Source organism: Amborella trichopoda, chromosome 9, assembly GCF_054954075.1.
Source record: "Amborella trichopoda isolate Santa Cruz 75 chromosome 9, AtrichopodaSantaCruz75HAP2 v2.0, whole genome shotgun sequence".
Classification (NCBI taxonomy): Eukaryota; Viridiplantae; Streptophyta; class Magnoliopsida; order Amborellales; family Amborellaceae; genus Amborella; species Amborella trichopoda.
Window position 1 is genome coordinate 49,238,698 of NC_142344.1, and position 17,658 is coordinate 49,256,355.

The 17,658-nt window shown below is 39.2% G+C and overlaps 1 pseudogene; it reads right to left on the reverse strand.

The window, feature by feature from the left end:
- Positions 1-9,753: 9,753 nt before the first annotated feature.
- The window catches only part of LOC18441729 (putative amidase At4g34880), a 19,128-nt pseudogene continuing 11,223 nt past the window's right edge, over positions 9,754-17,658 (reverse strand).

Genomic DNA, 17,658 nt, shown 5'->3' on the forward strand with positions numbered 1-17,658 from the left:
TGGGGAAGATAGGCCCTACTTTTTTCTTAATAGATTAGAGAGTTACATTTTTTAAGGTGTTAATTAGGGGTGTCAGCTGTAGCAATGTATACCACAATGTGGTAACTGGGTGAGGGGATGCTAGCACCACGACTCGAGCTCCTTTACTATGTTCATTAGTTTATGTATCGACAAGGATGGTTGTACGTGCATGCTCGAGAGAGAGAGTCTCACCTGCAACTTGGATAAGGTACCATGAATAGCAAGCATAACAGTAATATGTTTGTTTGGGCTTTCTCAGTTCTCAAAGAGGCGAAAATGCTTTCAATGGCAAAGAGAGCCTGGACAACGGTGAGTTGTGGTTGAAGAACCGAAAGATAATCTTCGGAGAGTTATGGCAGCTGAGTAAGTTCAAAGCTTGGTGGTGGCTACAGAATAATACTTGGTGATGTGCCCAACGGTCCTAACTCAATTAGGAGCTACCATGTTGGGGGCAGGCCGCCCTCCATCCCATAGGACTGCATGCTCCATGATGTTCCCCAAGGTCCTTACCCAATCCATGGTGGGGGCAGCCCACCATTTATCCCAGAGGGCCGTATTCTCTCTGAGGTGCCCGGCGCCCCGACCCTTTGCACCATAACTAAACTCCTCCGATAATCGAACCCTAGAAATCCCATAGCCCTTACAATACTGCAAAATTTTGGAGCCCCAAATTGATTTTCTTCTCGCTCTCTGATGGTAGTCTTCCTAGTATGCTACGAGAATATATAGTTTCCTCCATATTATGTTGTGTATATGCAGTCTTCCTCTGTATTATGTTGTGTATGATTCATCATACGCTTGCATTTTTGGGACAATTTATATTAAACTTATAAAGCTACGAATTCTTCTTCATTTGACTATATTCTCGAGAAAGAGATTCAATACTTCCAGTATTGCAATTTTGAGGCAATTATAATTGCTGGCGGTTATAAAAACCGCAAACATAACATCTTGTAATATACAAGATAGAAAACTCATTATCTCGTTTCCATAACTGTCAACAATAATTATAGTGAGATCATTTTGCAATATTGTTAGGACTATGGGATTTATGGGGTTCGATGAGACGAGTAATCCGGTGATGGTCCGAAGCGTTGGGACCGGTGGGCAAAAATCTGAGAACTCTATTTCTCTGGGGACTAGGGAGAGGGTGGGCTACCCCCACCATGGTGGTTCCCAATTGGGTTACAACCACAGGGCACATCATGGAGGTTACGGCCCTCCGCCCTCCAGGGCAGAGGATGGGCTACCTCAACCATGGTGGTTCCTGATTCGGTTAGGACAACTGGGTACATCATGGAGCATGCGGCCCATTGGGACAGAGGGCTGGCTTCCTCCACCATTGTGGTTCCCAAATGGGTTAGGGCCGTTGGGCACATCATGAAGCATACGGCCCTTCGAGACAGAGGGCGGGTTTCCCCCACCATTATGGTTCCTGATTGGGTTAGGGCCGATGGGCACATCATGAAGCATACGGCCCCCCGAGACAGGCGGCGGGTTTCTTCCACCATTGTGGTTCCCGATTGGGTTAGGCACATCATGGAGCATGCGGCCCTTTAGTGAGGAGGGCGGGCTTCCCCCACCATTGTGGATCCCAATTGAGTTAGGACCGTTGGGCACATCATAGAGCATACGGCCCTTCAGTGCAGAGGGCGGGTGTCCCCAACCATTGTGGTTCCTGATTTGGTCAGGGCCGCTGGGTACATCATGAAGCATACGGTTCTCTGAGACAGAGGGCGGGTTTCCCCCACCATTGTGGTTACTGATTGGGTTAGGGCCGCTGGGCACATCATGGATCATATGGCCCTTCAGTGCTGAGGGCGGGTTTCCACCACCATTGCGGTTCTCGTTTGTGTTAGGGCCGCTGGGTACATCATGAAGCATACGGCCATTCGAAGCAGAAGTCGAGCTTCCCCCACCATTGTGGTTACCGATTGGGTCAGGGCTACTAGGCACATCATGGTGCATACGGCCCTTCAAGGCAGAAGGCGGGCTTCCCCCACTGTTGTGCTTTCTGATTGGGTTAGGGTCGCTGGGCACATCATGGAGAGGTCGCGCTTTCCCCACCATTGCGGTTCTCGATTGGGTTAAGGCCGCTGGGTACATCATGGAGCATACGGCCATTTGAGCCAGCGGTCGAGCTTCCCCCACCATTGTGGTTACCGATTGGTCTAGGGCCGCTAGGGACATCATGGAGCATACGGTCCCTCGAGGAAGAAGGCGGGCTCCTCCATTGTTGTGCTTCCCGATTGGGTTAGGACCGCTGGGTACATCATGGAGCATACAGCCCTTCAGGGCAGAGGTCGAGCTTGCCCCACCATTGTGGTTCTCGATTGGGTTAGGGCCGCTGGGCACATCATAGAGCATACAACCATTCGGGGCAGGGGTCGAGCTTCCCCCACCATTGTGATTCCCGATTGGGTTCGAGCCGCTAGGCACATCATGGAGCATATGGTCCTTCAAGGCATAGGTCGAACTTCCCACACCATTGTGGTTAATGCGTGGGTTAGGGCCGCTGGGTATTTCATAGAGCGTACGGCCATTTGGGGCAGAGGTCGAGCTTCCCCTACCATTGTGGTTCCCGATTGGGTTAAGACCACTAGGCACATCATGGAGCTTACGGCCCTCCAGAACAGAGGGCCGGCTACCCCTACCATGGTGGTTTCTGATTGGGTTAGGACCACTGGGCACATCATGAAGCTTGCGGCCCTTTAATATAGAGGGCAGGCTACCCTCACCATTGTGGTTCCCAATTAGATTAGCCACTCCGAATCCACTCCGAATCCACTCCGCTGCTAATAGTCGCTGAAGAAATTAGCTTCCTGTTCTTCAACCTCAGCTCGCATTTGTCCATGCCTGCATTTCTCAAGGTAGTCCCCTCTCCAAGTGCTGAAAATCAAAATAGAAACAAATTACTATATTTGACTCTTTATTCATGCTAACTTAGCCTTGCAAGGGGGACACTCTCATGCATGCATGCAATCTATGTTAGGATGTAAAAGATTACATCCATACCATATTGAAATTCGGATAATACGGTCACATATAATTTTATTTAAAACTATAAAATTGTACCAACCTATATATATTATAAAATAAATTGGTCCGGACAAAATTTTTTCAAAAGTAGAAAGGAAAAAGAATAAATATAAGAGCCTATTGTAGCGGTCAAAAGTTTAAACAATGAGGTTGAGAGCAAATGAAAGACAAGAGACAATGGGAATGTCATAGGCATTGTAATAGACAATCTCTTTCTCGCTCTGTTTCTCTCTCTTTCGTGGGAGACACACAAGTAAGAAAACTAAAAAATATATAAGTCTTCGTAAATAGTGAGAAAGAGAGCCTCAATCTTAAGAACAACTGAAAGGATTGGACTCAAGACATAGATAGTCAAAATAGTAGGTTTGAGTTTTATGCCTACCACCGGTAGTAGACCTTCCCCATCTACTCAAAAATAAATAAAAGTAAAATGAATGAACAAAAACGTGTTAATAGAGAGATTCTTAGAAAAAAAGGAAAAAGAGAAAAAGAGGTGGACAACAAAAGAGAGAGAAAGAGATGGTACATTCATTGCAGGGAATGAGGAACACAAGAACTTACCAGAAACACAGTGAAGGACAAAGAAATCCAGTGTAGAAATTGCAGAGAGCTTCATCATGCAAACAAAACTCTTTAAGGAATGGACTATCTCAAAACTGTGACTTTGTTGGTTCTCAATGTTAATACCCATTTTCACAGAGAATTAGGAGCAAATATTTGCATAAAATCGAGCATGCGGATGATGTATTTAGATAAAATCATGGTTTCTCTAAATGGGAATGAATCTTTCAAAATATGATGATCCAATCTGTGCGTTGTTTTCAAAAAATACTAGATAAAATCGTAGTTTCTCTAAATGGGAATGAATCTCTCAAAATATGATTATCCAATCTTTGCGTTGTTTCCAAAAAATATGAAAAAAATTTAATAACGTGGGTATTTCCTAGAAATCTTTATGAGATAACACGTTGAAAATTTCAACTTTCAAATTTTCATGACATCAGCCAGGAAAATGTTTTGATAGGGCTACAGCCCTAATAAAATAAGTAAAGCCTCACACTAAAACTCAAGGAAGATTACAATTGTTGAAAATTAAAACCTTCAAATTAATCATCGTCTTTGACTATTACAGTTGTGAAAAAAATTAGGATTCCAAGCTCAAAAAATGATGTCTATTATAAAACAATTTGTCCATTTCGTCGAAAAAATGAGTATTAATAGATAGTATGCTTTGTACTATTTTTTGAGCTTCAAAATTTTATAGTCGGCTTAAAAATTGAATTTAGAGCCATCTTGAAGATTTATGATGCCCAAAATGCTTTCCGAATGAGGATATGAGATGAGGCTTCACTTTGTTTTCGCAAAGCCGGGCGTCATTGAAAATGCATTCCATATTTCAAGCTCACCTAGACCAAGGTACTCGGACCTTGGTTGAAGCTAATTACTCGGCCAAGCCATAGTAGATACGAACGAGTTATTTATGCTATTAAAAAAATAAAATTCAAATAAACAGTTAAAAATTAGATAAATTAAAAAGGTAAATAGAAATCATTGGAAAACTAATTGCTTGTTTGTTCTAAAAAAACCATGCTAGAAAGCCAAAGTGAGCATAGAAGAGAAAAATAATCCTGAATAAGGTAGTACATTAACAAATGCAAAGGAACCATTTAAAATAAACTAAAAAGGGAAAGTACCCGTCCACATCAAGTGGACAGACCATTCCAATGGTTAAGATCTCATATGGTCATATCCAATGACCAAAAGTTAGTCTCCCATTTTATTTTTTTATTTAAATAAAACATTTATTTGAATTTTTTTGTATAAGCGTGTTTTTACAAAGCTTACTCCTAAAAAAAGGCATAAATTGCATGTATTTTTTGCTTACGACTCGACTGGGTAAGGCAATCGGACTCGCCGTTAATGATCCCAACGAGACTAATGCATGAGGGGATTTCGAAACCATTTGCTCTAAATAAAGGATCCATGTGTTACCTTAGGTTGACCCCCAAGAGCACTCCACCCATTAGGGGCCTTAAACTTCCTAAAATGTGCCCATTCACTAAGGCTTGCCTTCCCCAGAATGATAACACCCACCCTCCTCAGCCTCTTGACCACGCTTGGCACCACCGAACCGAGCCAAGCAATGCAAGTGATCCAGCCGTGGTGTTGAGCTGGTCTCGTGTCGCTATGTTACCCTTTAACAGCACCGGTATCCCATGTAACCCTTTGGCGTACTCTCCATGTGTGGCCTCTCTCTCTTTGTCAGCCATGTCGGCCTGGTCCAACGCATCCGGGTTCACCTCGAGCATTGTACGTAGAACTCAACGAGGTCTCTTGATGTGAGCTCCTTGCGCTTGAAGGCTTCTTGAATTTCGTTCACTGTGTCTTCCTTGATCTCAAAGGAAAAAGAGGGAGAGATAACAAGCAAGAGGGGTAGAGCAATCTGGTTTGAGCAAGTACCCATGGTTTGAGGACCGTCAGTGTACGTTGCAATATTTTATACACTAGCGGATGGTCCTCCTACGGTGGTCCAGCGTGCTGTCATTTTTAGGTCTGGCCTTCTTTGTAGATGGGGGAATTTATCACTGTTGATTTGCAATAGACCATTGGAGGAATGGCTAGATCACAAACACTATCCAATATATGAGGGTTTGATGATGAGATTCTCCTCAAAGGCTTTATTATTATTATTATTATTATTATTATTATTATTATTATTATTACGTATTTATTTTTAAGTAAGTAAGTAGGGATAATAGGCCCCTAATCTTTTTTGAATTAGTTAGTGGTTTTTGAAGTTATGAGTAAAAGCCACAACGTGCAACTGAGATATGGGGTGTACTACCACCACGAACTCAGCTCCTCTCCCTCCTCTAAGACTTCCTCTCGGCTCTATGCCATGGTTTGGGAGTGGAATTCTTATACTGCCATGACATGCATATATTTTGCTTGGAGGAGGTTGTATGCCATGGTTTAAGACAAGATTCTCTATTAAGGCTTTTTTTTTTTTTTTTGGTAATTCAATAGGGAAGACGGCCCCTACTGATTTAACTTAGTTAGTAGCTTTTGAAGATGCCTGTTTGAATGAAATCCACCTTTTTTAAATTAATCGGTAGTTTTTAAAGGTGTCAGTGAGAATGAAAACCACAACGTATAGGGGTTTACTATCACTAAAAGAATATCCCCCTCTTTTTCTTTTCTTTTTCCTTTGTATTGAAGCGAGTTTTGCCATTTTTGGACTTCCGAACTGCTCTGTTCCCTATTTTGAACGGCTCAAAACTAGCCGATTCCTTTATTTTATCCCTTTAGATTCAATTGAAAATTTCTTTTATGTGTAATAATATCTTGGGCTGGAATTTTCATATATTTATTGGTTTACGGCTGACTTTAGTAGAAAACACAGTTACCAGCTTGATATCCTACATTGGCTAAAGGGCTTGTTTGGAGTCCGTAAACCTAAACCATAGGGCCAGTCAGTCCTAATCACTTCCCCAGAACTATCCTAGACCTAAAACATAATTTTGTTCCCTTTCAAGGACTTCCTTCCTAGTTTGAACCATAGTTACCAGGGGCGGGAACAACTCCTTGTTTAGAGAGCGGGAACAACTCCTGCTCTAGGGAGCGGGAGCGTCGGATTGACGGCTGGCCAAAGCAACAAAGTTCGGAAAGAGAATTTCGGTGAGGGTAAAAGTAGCATATCGAGCTGTCGTATGAACAGATAGTGTGTTCCCAATACATTGGAATCTAGATCTTTATTTAACAGATACCTGTTCCATGTCAAATGGGATCGTGTTCCTATATTCATTAAGATTGAGCTTCCATTAAATAGCGCCCCCATCTATGAATAACCATGTTCCTATTTGGAAATGATAGAGCATCATTCAAGGAAGGATAGCTTTCCATACATGATTAGTCTGTGCTCCCATCGTAGGACTCCACTTGTATGAAAATTTGGGTTAAAATATAACTATTTTATTTTAAAAGTTAATATTATTTAAAAAGTTTCTTTTAGGAAGTTCCGAGAATGTACGGATGAAGTTTCGAGAACGTAGGGATCTAATTTATTCTGGAACGAGATCTACAATTTAAGGAACGCGTTTGGTGGGACGGTGGGGTCGAGATCCTTTGTCCATGGGATCGAGAATCCTATAAATATGAGCCAGCTCCTGAAAAATTTAAATTGAGTTCCGTTCGAGATCCTGGTCAGGAAACACAGGAGCTAGGTTCTGGAGTGGGAGCGCCATCCTAGTTGGGCGCTCTGGTAACTATGGTTTGCATCCTGCCAGTGACATAATAGCCCATGGTGCACCATATCCTGTGCTCCATATGTCTCAAGTAACATCTAAAACTACCATAGGATCCCCATCATTAGGAAACGCTAATTAGTTAGCCCTAAAAAGCCAACTTTCGTAATTGCACTAATCCTTTAGGCAAACCTTCGAGGCAACCGTAACCCTAACTATAGACCTTCTAAGATATCTTGTAATTCTAGTAAACCTCGACCCAACTCTTTCGAGACCTTAAACTCACCAAAATCCTTAAAACCTAGGAATGGATTGAAGGCATAGATGTTGAAGGTGTTGGGTGTTACAACATAATGTTTTTAATATCAGTCTTATTATGATTATAAGACCCTTATCCAAATGATATTACTTTTTTTAAAAACAAAAAAAACAAAACCTACCATTAGGTGGAGCCCAGACCAGCGTACCTTGGCCTTACTACTTTTAAATCTTATTTCAACTCCAAACACAATCTTCTCTAGCTTATAGGACCAAGACAACGGCCCCCATTTAAACCTCAACTCTTGGTGTTAGACCTGTGTGCCCAGCTTATCAAGTACTCTCACATCTTTTCCTTTTTCTCTTTTCATTTTCTTTCATTTGCTTGGATAACAGTCTTTTCTATTTTTTTCAAACGCTTTTTAAAACCTTTTCCTTTGTTTTCTAAAGTTTCTCTAATCTTCTCCTTGGCTATGTGGTGAATGTCTTGCTAGTATGGTCGGACTATGATGGAAAGTTGTTAGGCCAACGTTTTGTCATATGTAATACGCAATGTTGTCAGATTCGTTTTAGATTTTTTTTTGGTTTGCTGAGAAAATGAAATATTTCGGTATTTGGATCGATTAGGGGAAGATTTAGAACTTTTTTTTGAAAAAATAATACAAATAAATTAGATATTTATATATAAAAATAAAAAAATTAAAAATAAAAAATATTCTTATATAGGTATTTATTTTTTGACCGAAGAAGCCCGAAGGTTCGGCAGAAGCATACCCAAAGTAGGCCGACTAGCTTTGAAGTGGCCTGAATTTGACCAATGCGACGGCACCATACTTCTCTTCAATTCGGCTTATGCTTAAAATCTGAAGGCTTCGACCTCTTTGACCAAAGCGAAGTGAGTTTGATAACATTGATAATATGACATGAACCTTTTCTATTAATTTTTATTGATTTTGTATCCCTTAAACTGAGCTGGAAGAAACATAGTTCTTTCTCGGCCAAGCTTCATGCGTAAACAAAGCTATGTAGAGTTTTGTTATTTTCTCTAATAGGATGATTCCCTTATATTTTTATATTTAGGATATGACTTTTCTTGGTTATTCATTGGTTTGAGATTTTCTTCAAGTTATATCATTAAAGTAAAAGTGACATCCTGCATAGTGTAAACATGGAACCTGAAATAGTGCATTGTAGTGACATAATGTATGAATTGACTTTGGATACAAGGAAGTCACAATTATTATTGATTGCTATATTTGAAATCTAAGAGTTGAGGATATTTGGGCACAAAGCCCAAAATAAAATTTGTCAAATGTTATGATATATTTTAATCTATTGAATTTCACATCCAATAGCTAAAAGTGACTGTGACCTTGTACAAAAAATAAATGATTTCATAGTATACAATGCCATAGGATAAAAGTAATACTAGTGCACTATCCTAACAATCAAATTATACTAAGATAAAACCAAGTGTTTATGGAACCTATTAGCCGGGAAATATTAATGGATTTGGATTAACAAAGTTCAAGTAGTCATTGATCTACTACGAAAAAAAGATTCATTTAAGTATCTTAAGAGTATTCATATCATAAAGGTATTGTCTACAATGAGCCAGTTATCTTTGGTACAAGGACGTCAATAATGCTACTAGCTATTACATGTCAAATTGGATACTTTGGGGTGTCTCACAAAGTTTGATACTTTTTTTTTTTTTTTTATAACTCTAAGTTTAATAAACCACACTTTACAACTACCCGACTTGAAATCTGACGGACAAGAGCGATTATGACTTCCTTGTACTAAAAGTAAATTGTCTCTTTATATGATTTTCGTATCATAAATTTTATAGATAGAAAAGAAGCAAAATACCACTTGAACTCATTTTCTTGTGTGTATTCAAACATTAAAAGCACAATGGGAATAGGGTTAGGCTTGGGCTTGAGTGGTTATTAGTTGATATCAAGCAATGCTACATCCCAAGTTCTATTCCTAACACTGAACTACTCCAAAAACAAAGGGAAAAAAAAAAGCCCACATAATTAATATTCAGACAGGTGACCAATTTACATGCATTAATACCAATCATCAGCCACATAATTAATATTTAGACAGGTGACCAATCTAGATGCATTAATACCAATCATAAGTATGCATTGTATTTATCATCAAATAAAAGTGGGTCGTACTATTAAGTGCAAAACACAACCATTTGTATCAAGACTTGAAGGTTGGAGGCCTTCTAATGTGTGTTGCTTGCTCAAAAGAATAGGCGATCTCAATCAACTTGGGCTCTGAGCCCCTGAGTCCACCAAAACAAATCCCAAATGGCACACCTTCCTCGTCATAGCCAGCAGGCACAGTGATCCCAGGATAACCTCCAATTGCTAATATGGTATAGACTGGAGTATTAGCAGGAGCCAGAATAGCATCTAATTTTTTCTCCCTCATCACCTTCTCAATACCATTTCTTGATAACTCTTTGAGATTTGATATGGCCCTTTTCACTTGGCTACTGTTTGACCTGTTTAAGCTCTCAGCCATTATGAAAGTGTCTTGTCCATACTCTTTGAGCTTCTCCTGTGCAAAATAACCATTTATCTGGATCAGTGTTGGAAAACCACGACTTGGGGATGGAAGTCGGCTATGGGTCGAGCCTAGGTTAACTCGGCTGAATTCCAAGTTACTTGGCCCGAGTTGGCCAGGGTCCGGCCAGGGCAAAAAGTGTTAAAAATAAAACAATACAAAAGAAACCCAAAATATCCAAAAAGGTTCTAAAACATGTTTAAAGTAAAATTAAAGAAAACACATTTAAATGAGGTTTAAAAAGTAGTAAAAAAAAAAAGGATTTTAAAAGAATAAATTTTGTGATCGGGGTTATTTTAATAATAATCTAAAAAGAAAGAAAAATGTAAAAATAAGTATTCACGGCCAAAACACTTCATTATTTTACCAAAATGATAAAAACATAAAGAAACATATTACAAATAAATTATTATATTTTTGGATTTTTATAAATTTTTTATTTTTTAAGGGAAATTTATGTCAATCTCATTATGGTTGCAGTAATTATGGTCTGCTTCCAAAATATTCAGTATTTACATAGAAGTCCTCACTCCCCCATTTTTTATTTTTATGACTAGTGCTAAAAGGAACATGAAAATAATGGATATACTACAAAATCATCTTTCTTAATAGAATATATTATTCCGTATTTCCAAGAAAACAAACTAACATATTTCATGTTTTCCACCTAACTGGGAATTTCAATTGTATGTTCAAGGGATGTAACCTGCGCTATTACTTTTTGACCCATTATAGAGTTCTTACATAGTTTTGTAAGAAGCCAACCATCCACTTTGGAGGTTTAAGTCAGATGAAGGAATATACTATCGCACTAGTTTGGTTAACATTGTCCTTAACAATTCAGAGTTTTTTTTGGATTGAATTGCTTCTGCTAGATCATGCTTAAGCTCGGGTTTGAACCAACTGAAAAGGTGTATTCATGTCTACTGCAAATCATGAACAAAAGTAAAATATTGGTTGTGATATTTATTTTTGGTAATTTGACGCATCCTCACACAAGGAGGATCTAAAAATGGAACATGTGTTGAAGAAGTGTGAACACTCTGATGTAATATCATCATCTTCATCAAAGCCTTATCCCAACACCCTGATATACCAAAATACTACCAAAACGGCTCTTGTTGGGGCATTTTTTTGATGCAACAATTACTACCCATCAAAGAGTGATCTAATATACTTCTAATTTTTCTTGTTCTTTTTGAATTAATGAAAATGGGTAGGGAATCGTTTACCCGTTTGATAGATTTCGGCCTGCTAAAAGAAAAGAGTGAACACCCTAGTATGTTAAAATAAAAGTAGAAGTCAATTTGATCCAGGGCTAACATTCAAAAGAGATTAAATGAGGATATAACATCATCAAGTTCTATAATTAAAGTAGAGAAGGGGAAGTGGATGGGGGAGAGGGCAAGAGATACCTCTTTTGAATGCTTTATACTGAAAGCAATCACATCTGCCAATGTCCTAACAGGTGAAACCAGTAGTTCAGACAAGTAAGCATTCAATGCCTTTTTGAACTCATAGAGCAATGCCAACCCTTCTCCGCTCTCTCGAACATCCAAAATGACATTAATATTTGATATTTCTATGTTATCTACTAGAATGGCTCCCTTTTTCCTGCGACACAACCAAAAGCATATCATAAATCTATTTGAGAATTTTCTGATGCAGTTATTCCATAGCATGTTGTCAAAATTTGATAATTCCCCATAATAATTTGAAAACTATTAGGAATTTTTTAACTAAACATAAGATGGAAGAAATTTAAAGGAAACAAGTAAAAACAGAAGAAAAATGGAACTTTAGCTTTCAATGGTGTTTGTATTTTGAGTTTTTACACTCTAGTTTTTCTCACACTATCTGCAACTCATATTTTCTTTATAAGTTGTATTTTCAATCAATATTCGTCTTTTAGATGAGTTTTATTTTAAAGAAGACATAAATCAAAATAAAATAAGTGCAGTGTTAAGATAACAAAGAAAAATACATCCTTATGAAAATTTAGTTAGAGGGAATAACTTCTACACTCCAACAGGCTTATAGCTATAGTATAGGCTGAGCTCCAAAACATAGCCAAAGGGATCGTTTCTAGTTCAAATTTTGAATACAACTTGGATATGAAAAATAAACAATTTTAAAAAAAATTGTTTTAAGTTGAAGAAGTCTTAGATCTCTTATACACCAAATGGGAGCCTCATTGTCTTCTATCTTGTGTGCAAATTTATATAGTGGATTATTTTCATTTTTCATAAATTTTGATATTTCAAATGAGGCCTACGTGTGTGCAAAATTTGGGCCTAACGGATCCCTAGGTTTGAAAGTGACTTATATGACAGTATAACGATGTTGGCTTACATGATATTTTTTCTTCTGAACGATATCAAGATACTCAAGTTTTGAAATATTCAGTTTCTCTTCTAACCCGTTCTCAGTGTTTCAATGATCATAATACATCATAAAAAAATTCAAGTGGCTTCTCTAATTAGTACCTTAATGTTTTAAAATGGGTTTCGAATGTCTGTGCTAACACAGATGTCCCTGAGAAATTGAAGAAAGGCTCTCTTAGGATCCCCATTCTTTTCCCTCTAAGACCCTCTGCCTTGAGAAATTACTTGTAACACCCAGCAGGTATGAAATTGGATGCTGCTATTGTAGCTTTCTTGTCCCTTTGATCAAAACCACAATTTCATCCAAAACAAACACTGCATCCATAACAGTCTGACAAATTGGCCTGCCATTTTCTACATGTTAATCCAAAATGTATACGAAATTGTTCAAAGTCAATATGTAGCATTCTAAATAACAATTATTGAATCTGAATTTACTGAGTGGATTGGAAGGAGGAAATCAATCCTATATTGTTCTTGCAATAGCACACATAACTGATGAAAGGGAAACTATGCCATACGCACTTTGTATGGTGGGTATGACATAGAATCGCAAACTGTTCCGCCATAATTTCACGATTATTGTTCAAATAAAAAGACCAATATAAATAAGAACAATTTCCTAAAAAGAAAATAAAAGATCAATATTACTCCACCTCATTGAAGCAAACCGTGGTGATGATCCTATTCTATAGATATACTTTCACAGTGAGTATATATACTTTCTCATTTTTATGTACAGAAAGCTTACCCAACAGTGTCTTGTCGAGGAGATATAAGAATAACTCCAGCTCTACTAGTGAGGCCAAGAGTGGGCTTGATCCCAACTACGCTGTTAGCACTTAATGATGGAGCCATCAGTTTCGGTGCTTAAAGTTACAGTTGCTAGATTTGTTGCTGCACTTATCGCTGACCCAGTGCTCGATCCAGATGGGTTAGCCGACAGGACATAGGGGTTCTTTGGAAAAAAAACCAGAAAACAATAAGAAGAAGAAGAAGAAGGAGAAGAGGAAGAAAAATGTGCTCATGCCATATAGGTTCAAATCCAAAGCATAGTATTCATGGTTTAACATTATAAGGGGTAAGTAAAGATAGTTCATTGCATAAATTTGTGAAAAAAATGCGAAAGCTGTTTTATTTAATAATTTGGTCCACCTTCTGGCAGATTGATCTTGATTAACAGTTGATAATGTATGTTATTATTTGAATTTTAATTACTTTCTATATATGAGAGATTTGCAATTTTGGGCATGACCGTCTCACACCTAAAATATTAGAAAATTTTGAAATAACCAATATCCATGCTGCGCAGGTAAGTTCACCATTTTCTAAATTTGAATTATATTTTTTTCAGGTGCACCCAAGTGGGGCTGCACTCAAAATTTTAGCCCAATTTTATTTGTTATTTGAAATAAAAATTATTGTCATCATCATTAGAGTTTTTTTTCAACTAATTGAGATTGACTACACGAATTATGGTCCACCATTTTGCTCTATCAAGTTATTTGGAAAAAGAAAAAATTTATTAACTATGCACCAGCTCCATTGTCTATTGGAGATCAAATAGCTCGGAAATAGACTTAAGAATGAAGAAAGTAGCTTAGAAATCGCCTCGGCCAAGCCGAGGTTGAGTTACCTTGCCAATCAGGTCGAGTCTTGAAATACTAAAAAATATGTGGATGTCTTTCTTTGGCTCCCAAAAGTGGACTGTTTGAAGACATTTTTCAGCTCCTTGGTCCCTGATGCGTAATAAAGAGGACGTTGGTCAATAAAGCCTTGACATACAGTGGAATTCTCGTCAGTCTCAGAATTTTTCCAGAACGAGTAAAATTTTTCTCAAGTACTTCAAAAGGCCAGCTGCCAAGTTTCGTTGCAATACGACATGTCTAAGGAATTGCAGACAAAGAAACAATTTCAGAAAAATCAGTCTCTAGCACCCTGAAACGGACCTCGTAACTATAGCCCTATTTTTGGAGCATTAAATTGATATGGGACCACCGCCATTGGATCCGACACGGTTGAAAATCTCTATGGGTCAAGTTTCGGCTTAATCGGGCACTCCAGGACAAAGTTATGGGTAAAAGACCAAAAAGGGATCGGCCGCCCACTATTCCTGTGCACCCTCCCTGCACCAAATCACCATTAAAGGTGGTTGTTTTTACAGTCTTGGGCAGTGCCCATATCTCATTCGTCCTGAGTCGGATCGCGTTCAAATTTTGTGAGCGTGTTCGTCTCATCAAGATGAGCGTTGCGATCTATGGCATGCCTCATGACGATGCCCGAACAAGGAGAGAAGCTAGAGAGAAGTTACTGATTCGTGAAGAAAGTTGCAGAAAAATCAGCAGCGACATGCCTCGCTCAAGCTGCCAAATCACAGTGCTCGCAGTTAGATTGATGCGAGACCAGTTCCATTGTGTGCGTAAGGTCTAGGGCTATCATTGGTCCGAACTCTGTACATGATGAACGGTCGGATTTCGCACACAAAGCAAATAAAGTGACTGTAAATTTCGTTGCCGAAATTTCAGATTTCGGTCAAAACTCAAAAGTTGCGAAATCTTCGTCCGGGTACGAAATCGAGCTGTATTTATTGCCACGCGATCGTGACATCATGCTTAGTGTGATCCAGTGAATAAATCATGAAGAAACATCAAGGAACGAGCGCACTATGGATCCGAAGTTTTCAAGATCCATCCAAATTTCAAGTCGCATGATCGTGGCTTAAAAACATGATCCATGGCTCGAAGTTGGTATCAAATCGATCGCCTTTCCGAGCCCTATAAAAAAACAATCATCTTTTTAACAAACGAGCACCAGAGCAATCCCAGATCATCCACGGAAGATCATGTATGGTTTGGGGCAGCAGTAGGGACTGTATTGAAATTCCATGAATTGTGAGGCAGGGGTAAAACAATCATTTTGCACTATTTTTAGAATTTATTTTAATTCAAAATAATTGTAATTATCATCAATTGAGATAGGCTTTGGACATCCACCCATGTTTGGGCCCAACTCTATAAATACATGGAAACTTAATTGTAAAAGGCTTCCCTGGCTCTTCCCTGGTTCCCCTACAGACTTTCAATTGATCAATAAAGTTCGATTTTCTTCTTTGAATTCATGGATGCGTCTTGGAGAGAAGAGAGAGGAGAGAGAGAAAAAATGGGTTGGTATCCTTCGGTAAGGTAATTTTCCCTCTCCTCCTCTCGTCTCTCTTTCTCTCTCCACTCATCTCTATCTTCTTCTTTCCTCCTTTTTTTTCTCTCTCTTGCTTCCCCTCTCTTTTCTTTCTTCTTTTTTTCTTAGCTTCTGTCACTTCGTCTCTGTAGACAAGCACGACTATGGCAGAGCAGTGCATGTCATCTTTTGCCTTCTCTTTCTCTAACCCACATGGAGATGACAGCGTTGTGTGTGTCCCATTCTCTGTCTTTCTTCTTCTTGTCGATCTTTCTCTCTATTTCTCTCTGACTGAATGTGCATGGTGATAGCACTGCCATGCATGAACCTCTCTCTCTCTATTCTATTTTTCTCTATCTCACATACACGGCGATGACAACGCCGTGTGTGTTTTCTTCTCTCTTTTCTTCTTCTTCCTCTTCTCCTTCTTCTTCCTCTTCTCCTTCTTTCTTTATTCTCTCTTTGCTCTATCCTTCTCTATGTCTCTCTCTGTCTGAACAAGAATGGTGATGGCAACGCCGTGCATGAATCTCTCTAGCACACATGACAATGGCAGCGGTGTGCGTGTTTCTTGCTCTCTTCTTCTCCTTTCTTCTCCCTTCTCTTTTTGCTTTATCTTTCTCTTTGTCTCTTTTTGTCGGAACATGCACGGCGATGGCAATGCCGTGCACGAATCCCTTTCTTCTCCCTTCTCTCTCTGCTCTGTCTTTCCCTTTGTCTCTCTCCGTCTGAACATGCACGACGATGGCAACTCTGTATACGAATCTCTCTTTTTGTTTTCTCCTTTCTCTGACACACATGGTGGTGGCAATGTTGTGCATGTTTCTCTCTTTCCTCTAACATGCACGGCATTGGCAACATCATGCACAGATCTCTCTTTCTATTTTCTTCTCTCTCTGACACACACGGTGGTCGCAACACCATGCGTGTTTCTTTCTCTCTTCATTCCCTATTCATCTTCTCTACTTCTTAATCTCTTTCTCTCTCTTTCTTTCTTTCTCCTCTAGCTCTTTCCTAATCTCTTTCTTCACTTTCCTTTTCTCTTTCTTCTTTCTTTCTTTTTCATGTCTCATTGTTCACCTTCTCTCTGTACTTTCTTTTTCTTTTTTATCTTTCCCAAAACTCTCTCTCTCTGTCTTTCTTTCCCTCACCTTGATATTCCTTCTCTCTCCTTTTTAGTCGTGCACGACGATGCTCATCGCTGGGTATGATGTTCTTAGTCTTTCTTAACCTTATGGAAATATGCGCAGTTAGCCGGGCCTTAATCCGAGTGGCGGGCTGAGCCTCTATCCAAATTTCCCCTTTCCCATGTGGTGCACGACGATGATCATCACCGCGCATGATATTCTTTTTCATTCCTGTCTCTCTCTCTTTCTATCATCGACTTGCGAAAGTCGATCGTCATCCATGTTCTTTCTCTGTCATGAATGGCGGAAGTCCATCGCCGTCCATGTTTTTTATCACTTATTTCTTTCTTTTCTTTCTCTCTCTTTTCTTTCTCTCTCTTTTCTTTTCTTCTCTCTCTTTTATTCTCTCTCCTTTCTCTTTATTCTCTTCTCTCTCCTTTCTTTCTTTTCTTTGCTCTTTCCTTTTTCTCTTCATCTTCTCTCGCCTTTCTTCTGCTTTCCTTCTCTTTTCTCTTATATCTCTCTTCTTCTCTCTCTTTCTCTCTTTGCTTTTCTTATTCTTTATCTCCCTCTTTCTTCTTCTTTTTGCTCTCTCATTTGACCTAGGGACAAGTCTAGCACTGTCACGGTAGTCTCGTCATCGACCAGTACTACCGTTGTGACGGCCTAAGTTACCGTGCCCGTCTTGCTGCCACGTCGAACTTGCCATTGTGCCGGGCTAGTTGATGTTGGTGTTCTATCGTCGAGTAGTATTGCCGCCGTGCCGGTATCGTTATCGTGCCCGTCTTGCTACCATGTCAGGTCAATCATCATATCTAGGCACTG